The sequence below is a fragment of the Myotis davidii genome, unplaced genomic scaffold (genome assembly GCF_000327345.1).
Source record: "Myotis davidii unplaced genomic scaffold, ASM32734v1 scaffold1654, whole genome shotgun sequence".
NCBI classification, from domain to species: Eukaryota; Metazoa; Chordata; class Mammalia; order Chiroptera; family Vespertilionidae; genus Myotis; species Myotis davidii.
Genome location: NW_006286485.1, coordinates 95,615 through 104,977, shown reverse-complemented (window position 1 = coordinate 104,977; position 9,363 = coordinate 95,615). Strand labels below are relative to the sequence as shown.

The 9,363-nt window shown below is 41.2% G+C and overlaps 1 pseudogene; it reads left to right on the top strand.

Annotated features, from left to right (window-relative positions):
• Positions 1 to 1,079: 1,079 nt before the first annotated feature.
• LOC102753102 lies at positions 1,080 to 1,422 on the top strand (annotated as a pseudogene).
• The last annotated feature ends 7,941 nt before the right edge of the window (positions 1,423 to 9,363 follow it).

The following is a 9,363-nucleotide window of genomic DNA, read 5'->3' as shown; positions in this document are numbered from 1 at the left end:
TCTGCCACCCAGGAGCAGGCCTAAGCCAGCAGGTCATTATCTCCTGAGGGGTCCCAGACTGCGAGAGAGCACAGGCCGGGCTGAGGGACCCCCTCCTTCCCCCCAAGTGCACAATTTTTTGTGCACCGGGCCTCTAGTCTATATATATAATAGAGAAATATGCTAATTAAGCCAGGATGCCATAATGGGTCACGACCAAACAGGAGGAGGTTGCACAGCAGCATCAGGAGTGGGTGGAACAGGGGATGGGCTTCCTTAGTAGGCCTGCAGGGTCAATCTCAAGAGGACAGGCCAGGCATTAATGGACCAGCTCTGCCAGCATGATCCCAACAGTGTTGCCGGCCTCCTGGAACTCAGCTTTGGGCACTGAGGCTGCTTCCCCTTCCCTGGACGGGCTTCCTTAGTAGTCCTGCAGGTTGACTCTGAAGAGGACAGGCCAGGCACCAATAGACGAGCGCTGTCGGCACTTGAATGTGAGCAGACAGACAAAGAAAAGACCTTCAAGGCCTGTCCAAGGCAGGTTTGCATTTAAAACTAAGTGGGGTGGTCCAGAACTGCGCAGCAGTGACAACCAGGGCAGTCTCTGTGTCAGTTGTACATCTGCAGCTTGAAGTGTGGGGGGTGAGGGCCATGCAAGCCAGAGGCTTTGGCTGCAATGGTCAGATAATTTCAGCTCCAAGGCAGGCACAATCAGGGAAGCCATTGGGACCTTCACAAAAAAAGAGAAGGCTGAAGAGGAAGGATACTTCCCAGAGCGGATTAAAGAACAGCTGGCAGCCTTGAAGAAACAACATGAAGAAGAGATCACTCATCATAAAAAGGAGATTTGAGCGTCTGCAGAAAGAAATTGAGCAGCACAAGCAGAACATCAAGAAACTGAAAGATCATGATACTGCGGCAGTGTCAGGGTGAGGGGACAGCCATATTTGCCAGTGCGGCCTGAGCTGTCAACAACAAAAAGTGTGCGGGAGCTGGGCAGGCACACAGACCCCTGGCCCACCTTGCCACCTCCTGGCCTCACTGCCACTGCTGCCAATGCCATCTCATGGGGCCTGCACCCTGCAGCGGTGATGGGGGGGATGTCTTACAAACCGAACTTGACCATGCACATGCCCGCCACCTCCATCAAGGCCTCTGGGAGCATTCACCTGCCTTCCACCAGCATGGCAACGTCTTCCCAGTACTGCCAGCTGCTGAGTGACTAGGACCACCATCTCTAACACGCAGGGAACAGAGAACAGCCAGGTGTCCCAGAGAAAATATGCTGAGCTGCTGGTCATCATCGAAGAGCTAAGGAAGGAGATCTGACCCACATACGTGGGCAGCAAGAGCGCAATGGAGAGACTGAAACGAGGCATCATCCACATGACAGGGCTGGTTCGGGAGCGCTTGGCTTTGATGGAGCGGAACACCAGGTCCTAGACCTAGCCCCTAAGACAGCATGAAAGGCTTTCCCTCTTCTTCCAAGAAATGACAGCTCATGCCTGCACTCCCTTCAGATGAAACTTGGTTTCAAAATGGTAACAGCTTGGTTTCTCCTACCCGTGCCCCTCCCGTGGTTCATCAGGCTCTGAACCTCCCATCGCTGAGATGGAGAAGAGATTTTTGCAGTTATTAGATTTACATATTAGTTAGGAACTACCCATGGCATTTTGTGTGTGTTTTTTAAGCATTGATTTACATGATACATGTCAGTTACCTATCACAGCAAATTGTAGTTGGCCTCCCAGATACGTGTTTCTCTTCTGGATACATTTCTGTTGCTAACATGGTTCTTTATGTTTCTCTTCTAAGCTGATCCAACTCTGAGGGTTTGTTTCAGTGAGTCCTGAGGCAACGCTTTAGTAGCCAGTGCCTATTCACCACACAGTATAAATTCTTTTCAATGTAACTTTTTTTTTTGCTTAAGCATTTGCATGACTATTAGTACTTTGAAATCAATCTTTAAAATGCACAAGTTATAAATACAGAAGAAAGAGCAACTTATTGAACCTCGCCTGACAAGGACCCCTGAAATTTCCCCTAAGGATGTACGTAGATTTCAGTTCCGCCTTTCCCATCAGTGGATCCAAACAGCTGGGAGACAGTGACTAATAGTGTTTGCATCTTTGTATGTATTTATTACTTGATGTAATAAAGCTTATTTTCATTAACAACAAAAAAAGAAACTGAAAGATCATGCTGGCGGTTAAGTGCACAAAGTTCCCCATGGAAAGGCTACATACTGTCCAATTTTCAGAAGACATAGTTCTGGTAACTAATAACTATCTATGCTGCCAACAGATTATAATAAATTGTAATCAGTCGGAAAAAAAAAACAAGTGGGGTGACATCGGAATTACCCGAGTACCCCCAACCCCTTCACCTGCCCAGATGCCTAAGGTCCCTTTATAGCTGAGCTGAGCCTAGTGCCACCCAGTGGCCTGGACACCAGACCTGACCACCTCTCTGTTTTGGCCCAAACATCTGAAGTTCGCGTTAGTTGCCAACTTAAGAAATAGGAGCATTCACATAAAATCAGGATTCCCCACTTCTCTTTCCAAAGTGGCATGAAACAGTCCGGCTGTTAAACAAGGCCCCTCTCCAGCTTTCAGGGGGCTTCACCTACTCCAACCCACTGCACCCCACTCTGCCCCAGTGAGATAGCTTCAGTGTTTCAGCTCCAGCAAACAGAACACGTCCCAGTGGAAAGGGAAAGTGTATCCATGTCCAGTGTTGCTCAATGGATAGAGCCTCTGCCTGAGGACTGAAGGGCCCAGAGTTCAATTCCTGGTCAGGGCACATGCCTGGGTTATGGGTTTGATCCCCAGTGTGGGGTGTGCAGGAGGCAGTCAGTCAATGATTCTCACTCATCATTGATGTTTCTATCTCCCTCCCTCTCTGAAATCAATCTATACTAATAAAAGGGTAATGTGCTAATTAGACCAAACAACTTCCAGATGACTTTCTGGAAGTCCTTTTGGACAAAGCTATGGTGGTGGGGCCGAGGCAGAGGCAGTTAGGGGCAATCAGGCCGGCAGGGGAGAGCAGTTAGGGGGATCAGGTTGGCAGGCAGGTGAGCAGTTAGGAGCCAGTGATCCCAGATTGCAAGAGGGATGTCCGGCTACCAGTTAGGGGGATCCCAGGGATCAGGCCTAAACCAGCAGTCAGACATCCCCCAAGGGTTCCCTGATTAGAGAGGATGCAGGCTGGGCTGAGGGAAACCCCCTCCTCCCTGTGCACAAATTTCTTGCACTGGGCCACTAGCCAGTTAGATAATAAATAAACTTTCACTAAAGTGTAAGAAATTTTACTGACTGTACCTTACTAAACAAAATGAAAAATAATTTCCAAGTTTGGTAGTCAATGTCTACATCACTTTGAGTAAGATAGCACAAACGTGATTTCATTGACAATTTAATTTCCAATTACATTAGTAGCTGTTCTATTTTTTCAATTAAAAAAATAGAACCAAACTCGTTGTTCCTTTTTCTTTTTTTTTCTTTTTGAAATTTAGCCATTCTAACTCTTGCCTCAATGGACCACACATTGGTTATAAATCAACATTCAATTATTTTGAGTGAATTTGCCATTAATGTGGAGAAATTTGGAGAGTGTGTTGGGTCAGATTTTAATGAGATATCCACAGCTTTGGAGTAGTGAGAGTAGACTAGAGAGGGCTGACAGACATCTCAACACTGGCTTGTCTATAACCGTACAAGTCAGACATTATTGAAAACTCAAATTAATTATCTAGTGACAATATGTAGTGCCCAAGTTAAAATATTTACTACAGCTCAATTTTGCAAAACATTACATGAGTAATGAACCTAACTCTAAGATATCCAGACAGTTACCAGCCTATCTTTGACATTTTATCTTAATAAAATCGTTCCCTCTGTTCTCATATATTTAAGCTTTTTCTTCAATCTGCATCAATTTTAGTAGACTGTAGCCATGGTTAAGGGGTACTCTTCTTCCACTTTAGCCTGCTTGCTCAAAGAAGCTTTTTTGATAACCTCTGACCAGGTGAAATCTCTATTTTACACTTTTGTAACACTGTAAACCATTCCATCTTAGTACTTAACACATTATCATTTTACTCAGACACGTAATTTTATACAAAGAAAATGGCAGAGATAAAACCTAACTATATGCTCTGTGAAGGAATAAAGCATGAATGTTGTTACATAATACTGTATTTCATTAGCTTTACACAGATCCTAGGGCATAGAAGATTTTCAATTAAATTTGTTAAGTGAATGAATGAATAATGCCTGTTCTCTGCCAGGAACAGTCCCAGGTGTTTGAAAAAAATAAATAAAATACAACATACAAATACAAAAAGGTTCCACTATTTTTTAAACCCTTCTTTTAATAGTAATTTGGCACTGACAATTTTTATCATCAGGGAGATCATTGAAGTTTATTTTTGTAGTACGTACTTTAGTTTCTAAAAAAAAAAGTAGCACATAAACAAGGCTTTTTTCTGTTTAGTTTTCTGGCTAAAAAATGCAAATATAAGTTTCACTTCATTTGACATGCAGATAGAGTGTATGAGGCAATCTTTGCTTTTGGACACTTTAATATTTTGAGGGGAAAATGACATTAAAACAATGCATCCACAAAATGTTACTGTTTTATAATTTATGGAATGCCTAATCTCAATGCTTCAAGGTCTCCCAGAGCTGGCATTGGATTAGCAATAGTCTTGTAATGTTTTCATGATCACTTGACTTTGTGATTGGGAAGTCGGAAGAGAAAGGTGGTCTTTCTTATCACTCCACCTCCTGGTAACCACACATTGTAATAAACAGTCTTCTAAATGATTATGTAAATAGCATGAGTAGAAAGAAAAGCTACTACTCCCTAACTTGTAGTTTTAGTTCAAATAACATTCACGATCATCAAAATATACAAAGCTACTGAACACAATCAGTCTTTATCTAGACTAGTTGCTGATAACTTTGATTTTTTATCTCAATTGAGCCTTCTGAATAATTAAATAATTGAAAAATGCAAGCTGAAAATGTTATTTATAATATTTATTTATTTATTAGAGATAAAAAAAGGGAGTGGGATATAGAGATAGTAACATCGATGACAGAGAAACATCATTGATCAGCTGCCTCTGCAAAATCCCTACTGGGGATTGAGCCTGCAACCTGGACATGTGCCCTAACTGGGAACTGAACCAGTGACCTCCTGGTTCCTGGGTCAATGCCCAACCACTGAACCACACTGACTTGGCTATTTATCATATTTTTTATTCAAAATTAGTTAGCAGCAAATAGAGTAGAGACAGGCAGTGAAGATGGGAAAAAGAATATAGACATAAAAAAAAAGTCAGAAAGAACACATTTCTGAAATAAGATTTTATAGTATAAAAACATGTCCTACATTAGAAACCCATTTGTCTCTAATAATAAATATGGCATCCATAAAATATCATTTCTACAATATTTAAACAAGCCTTATTTTCCTATTTATACATATCAACTCCTTGAGTCAAGGGTTTTCTTTTTCCTAAGTGGAAAATGGGTCTAATCTACAGACTTATAATGTGTTTTCTGTTTATGAATGCAATTCATCCTCAACTTCTGCAATGTTACAGGTACAATTCATAATCTTGAGTAGCTAGTGGCAACTAATGTGTAAGAATTACATTCAAAAATTTCCATATGCTCTGCATGGGGCCTTATCAACAGCTGATAGAACACCTAGCACCCATCAATCCATGGGACTTTCCCATCTACAAAACCTCCTACTCTTTTTTCTTTTAAATATAATTTTAGTGATTTCAGAGAGAAAATGAGAGGGAGAGAGATAGAAATATCAATGATAAGAGAGAATCATTGATTGGCTGCCTCCTGCACATACAACCCTGCCCCCCACTGGGGACCAAGCCTGCAAACCGGTCATGTGCCCTGTGAATCAAACCATGTCTTTCTGGTTCATAGGTCGACGCTCAACCACTTAGTCATGCCAGGCAGGCTCTTACTCTTCTTCAGCATTCCAGATTGTATACCTCAGGGCTTCTTCATTATTTTACTAGAGGCCTAGTACATGAAATTTGTGCGCTTGGAGCGGGGGTGGGGGTTCCCTCAGCCTGGCCTGCACCCTCTCGCAGTCTGGGAGCCCTCAGGGGATGTCTGACTGATGGCTTAGGCCAGCTCCCCACAGCAGTCAGTCGGACATCTTAAGCACTGCCGCAGAGGTGAGAGAGGCTCCCACCACCGACTCTGCACTCCCCAGCTGTGAGCCCGGCTCAGGGCTTCTGGCTGAGTGGCACTCCCCCTGTGGGAGTGCACTGTCCACTAGGAGGCAGCTCCTGCATTGAGCTGCCCCCTGGTGGTCCCCCTGGTGGTCAGTGCATGTCATAACAACTGGTCATCCGCCATTTGGTCAATTTGCATATTAGCCTTTTATTATATAGGATAACTTGTTACAAAAAAAAAATGAAGATTTACAGTCATGCACCACTAAATAATTGTTGAGGGATGTTTAATGAACCGAAGACGCAGAGGTAAGACGAGCACACAGGCAATTGATTGCTGGACAGAGAGCTACAGCTCACTCAGGCATGTAGAAAACTCTGTCCTCTCACTATCGCTTTTATTGGGGTTTGGTGCACCAGCAGTTAATCAACTAAATCTTATTTTGTTCTATATTATTACAATAGCGCATTGAAGACAACTTGCAGCTGTGCCCTCCCTTTCTGCTCTACACCCATGACTATTTAATCTTATCCTTTCTCAGGGAGGTAAATGTTCCAGGAACTCAAGATTGTGTGCAATCTTGACCCAGCGTGACTCGCTTGAAAGTCACGCAGTGCTCCTGATGGAACATCCCCTTCTTCTTGGCAGGACTTCAGATCCTTGTTTACAAATGTCCAGCTACAAATAATGAGGATTTTAAATGTACCATTAGGCTATTTTGTCATTGTTGAAATCACAGAGTGAACTTACACAAACCTAGATGATCTAGCCTACAATACACCTGGGCTATAAACCTATACTGCATGATATTATACTGAATACTGTAGGCAATTGTAACACAATGTATCTAAACATATCTAAAAATAGAAAAAGGACAGTAAAAATGTGGTATAAAAGATTAAAAATGGCACACCTGTAACCTGCACAGGGCACTTAGCAAGAATGAGCTTCAGTACAGGAAGTCACTCCAGGTGAGTCAGTGAATGAATGGTGAGTGACTATACAGATGTGAGGACATTACTGTACACTACTTTAGACTTTATAAACACTGCACAAGAGAAAAGGATGCAACCAGAAGACGTAGTAAACATGAGAAGTGTGAGGCTTGCTATTGTCATGACATGGTATACTGTTTTACACTGAACTTTTTTCATAAGTAGAAAGAATACACTCTAAAATGATGATGAAAATTATCCTATATAATAAAACCCTAATATGCTAAGTGTCCGATCATCCAGTTGTTTGTTCCTATGGGGAGCAGGCCTAAGCCATCAGCTGGACATCCCCCGAGGGCTCCCACTGTGAGAGGGTGCAGGCCAGGCTGAAGGACCCCTCCAACCCCAAGTGCATGAATTTCATGCATCATGCCTCTAGTAGTACATAAAATACAGAAACCAGTAATATGGTCTTTTATTATCATTTTATACAACCGGCAGTGCAGCATCACCACAAACACATGAGTAGTGCATTGCACTGTGTTAGCTACAACGTCACTAGACAAGAGAAATTTTCAGCTGTATTATAATCTTATGGCACCACTGTGGTCTATGTGGGCTATCAATGGCCAAAGAGCATGACTATTAATTGAATATGTAGAGCAGCTTGACTTTGACACAATCCAGTATCTACTTGCCCCTTCCAACCCACTATGCTAATTCATAATTCAACAACAACAAAGAATTCAACAAATGGCCATTCTGCCCTTATTACAAGTCTAGCCAAAGCCTTTTAAGGATAAATGACATCTGTAGTTAGGCAGTACAGTGTCACTCTAAGCCCTATAGCAGCCTCCCATTGATAAAGGGTTCTTCGAATTGGGGAAACTCACAAGGTACAGGGCACCTTTGTTTTCAGTTTCTAACCCACATGAACATTGAAGAAGTTCGACTAAAGATAATAAGGTTGTACCTTTTTTTTTGGCTTTTCAAATTGGAATTAATAAATAATGTCTTTATTTGATTAACTCTTAACAGCAATTAAATGCAAATAGTTCCTATGCAATGAGTCAGATTCTATCATTCTAAATAAATATGATAGCACAATTAAATATTTATTTAAAAAATTTTCTATGACTAAAGAGATACCTGTTAATTGGTTTCTAAAAACAAGGAGATTCAGTAATTATCACTTAAACAGCTCATTATTTGTTTCAGGATTTTACCAGTCAAGTTTTTTATGATTTCTAATTCAGAATTAGAGAAGGGCGAACAGAAACTGTAGTCACTGTTCTTTTCATAAAAAGGCCCACCACCTTAGGTCCAGTTTCCAACTGGAGTCAGGAAGGATGCTGTTTCTGCCTTTTCAGAAAGGCCTTCATTTAAATTACCTAAGCCAGTACCAAATTTTCTTCAACTCTATTTTAGTATTCTTCCCTGCTGCTGCCACCTCACTGCTTTACAAGTAATGTTATATGTGATAACGAGTAATGACATCTACTCGTGGAAAATGTGAAAGGTCAGAAATTACAGTACTTTTTTTTTCATTAGGAAAATATATCTCAACAGATCAGTCCAGATCCATTTCTGTGAAAAACATAAAATTTCCTTAAATTTCAGAGGGCCCATTTCTTCCTCCTCCTCCCCATCACTTCAGTCTTATTAATTACACAAGCTTTTTCATGGTAGTTTAAGTGCAAAGAAATGTTTCATCTCTTATTTTTATTCATTAAAATGCAAATGATGTAGGGCTTTCTGATTGTTTAATCCCCTGGGAGCTTTTAGATATGCAGCATTGAGTACATGTTTTTAAAGTGAATTCTTTTATATCCTTCATCTTCTCCCTTCCAATATGCAGAGCACAATGAATGATTAGTGTTAAGCCAGGAAAGCAAGATTTGTATGAAGATTAAAAATGACCTTGCTTTCTTGTCTCCATCTGGGATGAACTGTATGGTGCACAGAGGCCATTTTAAAAACTTCTGGTTGCACGTGTGATTTCCATAGCTCTTCCAAGTCAGGATTTCAAAGCTATTTAATTGACATTGGTTCTATGTTACTTGAACTAACAAATAAACAAACTACTACTTGTGTAATTAATGTAAAAAAAATGATTCACTATGAAAGTCTATAAGCTTTAGAAATATAGAAATATTGTTTTTTGTCACAGGTTTACTTTAAAAAAAAGAGTTGTTAAACATTCAACTACCAAGCATTTACTCTTACAATAT